Source organism: Mesitornis unicolor, unplaced genomic scaffold (genome assembly GCF_000695765.1).
Source record: "Mesitornis unicolor isolate BGI_N332 unplaced genomic scaffold, ASM69576v1 scaffold27395, whole genome shotgun sequence".
Taxonomy (NCBI): domain Eukaryota; kingdom Metazoa; phylum Chordata; class Aves; order Mesitornithiformes; family Mesitornithidae; genus Mesitornis; species Mesitornis unicolor.
Window position 1 is genome coordinate 24,802 of NW_010183921.1, and position 3,535 is coordinate 28,336.

Genomic DNA, 3,535 nt, shown 5'->3' on the forward strand with positions numbered 1-3,535 from the left:
GTGACAGGGCCTGTTCTTGTCAAACCATTCTGAACCTTTCCAAAGCCTTTCTTTGCTGCTCTGTTTTACTGGCGACATGGAGTGGCAGCATAACATAACAGAGGTTTAATAAAATACTATTGTGCAATGTATCTTCTTCATTACCAAGTTAATAGTCACAACACAAGAACACTTAGTTATTATATGTGCAAAAACAGGAAAAAAACTACCTCTGTTTCAAAAAAGGACATTACAACTGGTCTGGGATGCTTGTGCTTGGCCTGAGCTGCCAAGTGTGCAGCCTGTGTGCTTTCAAAAGCCCTACTGAGGGCTGCTGCACAGGCACACACATGTGTAAGAACTCCGTAATGGGTTTAAATGTCAGTAAAAATTAATATTTAGGACAAGTTGTTGGAACCTGTAAATGTGTTTCCCTAGATATTTATTTCCACCAACAGAACTGCATTACAGAGTTCTCGAGGATTCACGGCCCTGCTGAGTAGCTTCCAGTAGGGATTTTCCTGGCTGTCCCCAAGCTCTCGGTGACAGCCATGTGTCATAGGTGTATTGTGAAGAAGGCTATGTAGGATAAACTTCCTGAGGTCCTTTGCAAGGCAGTGGCCATTTTTTTTCATAGCTGGATACAGAATTTCTAAAAAACCTATGGCTCTGCTTCTTGGCATTACTGAACCCTGCAGCTCCTAAGCACCAGATTAAATTTGCACTGGATTCCAGCAGAGGCTGGGCTTCTGGATACTTCTTGAAGATTGGTGCCTGAATTGTACAACGCTGCTGGATGTATTTATGGCTACAAAAGCTCTGAAACTCTGACTCACTGGATCCAATGAGTGCAAGTTGCTAGAAAGCGTGAGCTGACTGACTTAGAGTTGTAGGTTAATCAACCTTTCGAAAAAAATTAGGAATTAATGCTCATTTGAGGAAATAAGAGACAAGGAACTATCATGTTCACCTTGAGAAGGAAAAATAAAACAGCTTTATATTCTCCTATTTCCATACTGAGAACCTTCCACTGTGTTTTCAAAGTATTTATGAAGAGAAACCTCACTTGTGTAGATTTGCCTTCACTTCTGGAGAAATGTTTCAAATGGCACCAGTAACGTTTCTGTGACACAATTCAAATAACAGGTACTGCTCAACATAAACATGCAGCAATTTTAAGCCACTGCTGTGGTGTATTTCTCCAGATTTTATTAAAAGAAGTTCCTACACTGTATCACTGGAAGATCATGATGCCTCAATGCCACTTCAAAAGAACATTTTAACTTTGTTGAATATTAACAAGGGGTGAACCCACCTATCTCATGTGAATAAAACATTTTGTGTGATGTTTTATTAACAAGTTCATCAACACACATTTGCAAAGCTTTTCATGATCCTCTATCAATTAATCCATTTACCTATTCAGAAAAGCAAATTTATTAAAACATGCCTCCATTATTGAATAACGACACTAAAAGACACTTGGACTAATACACAAAATCAGTTTCTATTAACATCAAGTATTGTAAAAAGAAAAAAAAAGACTTAATCTTAATATCCATTATCTTAATTTACAATTCTCTAGCAAGAGAATCTCATGTTCATTTACTCCTAGATCTATAATTAAAAGCTCTGTCATAAATTCTCAGTATCTTTGTTTGTATTGTATTTTAATCATTAAGTTGCATCAGAATTCACAGGAAGAAGTTGTAGATAATTCTTGATATATGATTATGCAAACTTTTTTTTAAGTAGATTTGATGAGAGTTACAAAACTTAACTTTAAGAAATAGTCAATGAAGTATAATTGGAAATAATTTGAAGTTGACTGTAAATAAGAATCATTCTCACTCTCACGCAGGAAATTACTGAAATCCATTGCTTTACATAAAACTGAGGAGCTGGTCTGATAGTGGTTTGTATCGAACATTGTCTCTGTATATCCAGTGCCGGCCTTTACTTTTAAAGCAAGAAGGTTTGCTTGTTAAAAGTGGCAATATTCCATCCACTGGGGATTTCTTATAGGCTCCTTTCCAGTGATAAAAGGAATGAGTTTTATCTAGGTAAGCTATTAAGTATACCAGTACCATTCTGGGTAAGACCAGGTGGCTATAGGTTTATAGGTCACAAGTATGATCCCATAAGTTATAGACAGCTTCATCTGAGTGCAGGGAGAGCAGCTGTGGCTTTGGGAACCAAGCAGAGGGCTACGCCTTTCTTCCAGAGGGTTTCACATGAGAGGTCCTACAACTGCAAACACTGGATCGTGTTGCCAGGGCTCCTGGGCCTGACCAAAGTCCCTGGGACACCTCATGCCCCAGAGTGCCAACACACAGGGAAGTCTTAGAAGCTGAAAGCTTTTCAAGGTTTCTTATACCAGAGCTTTGAAGACACCCCCAAAGTGGGATAGCAGTTCTGTAATAGCAGTCGTGTGAATCACTTTTTAAGGTCAATATCATGAGTTTGAGAAAAGCTTTTCCCAGCACTATACTTATAAATTTTACCCTTGATGGGATGGGGAAGAGCACAATTCACCCAAGGAGGAGCTTTGCAGGTGCACTGTGCATCCAGCTAAGAAGGACACCATAGCAGCCTATGTGGAATAAGTATGTTATAGAAGATACTAGAGGAAGCCACCCATCTGGAGATGCTTACTGAAATTTTCATGTGGCCAAAAGCTTCGAAGCACATGCTTCAAGGAGAGAAGGCAACAGGAAACTCCACAGGTGAAAGTGGAGAGGTACATCCCCAAGGTCCCCAGGCTGCGGTGTGGGCTGCGTGGCTGGATCCGAGATGTGTGATGGTGTCAGTCCCAGCAGTTCCCACTTTGTGACCCCAGCCAGGCATTTGGTTTGGCTGGTGACTGTGGTGTTGGCCTGGGGGAACTGCACCAGAACTGCTCATAACCAAGAGCTGCAAGTGGGCATCCAGCAGTGAGGAGAGAAAAGAGACACAGGAAATATCCCAGCTACTGGAGTGAGTTTGTTATGAGGTTGTACCACTTTGGGTTATCAATGTCACTTCACAAAGTGATGTGCTCCCATCTACCCTGATGAGGTAATCAAACCACATTGTGAGAATAAAATCTAGCAAGGCACTGTATATATCCACATGTTTAGGGGAAACTATTTATGTTGTTTGTTTTTTTTTTTAAACATGTGACACTGATTATCTGCAGATACTTGATGTGCTTGTGATTTCAATCAGCATTTTGTTCATTCATTGCCTCTCGGTTTATTGATTTATAAGCCCTTTAGAATGGTATGATTAGTGCTAGCATTTTATTCTCAGTGGGAGTAAAATGGTATTTCATTATTAGCGTGTTAGAAGCTATTTCAAACTGACAGTTTGTTTTGAACCTGGGCAAGAGAAGTGACATTTATATTTGGAAGCAGAAGATTGACATAGAAATTATTCTGAAACATAATTACAGTAAAGACGAATGCAGAAGATAGAAATTCCAGCTCGAGTTTCTGGTGGCTCCATCAGTAACCAGCTCCTGCTCTTTTCTCAGCTCCGTGCAGTGAGATATAGCAGTGGTCCCTGTAGGCGTTTA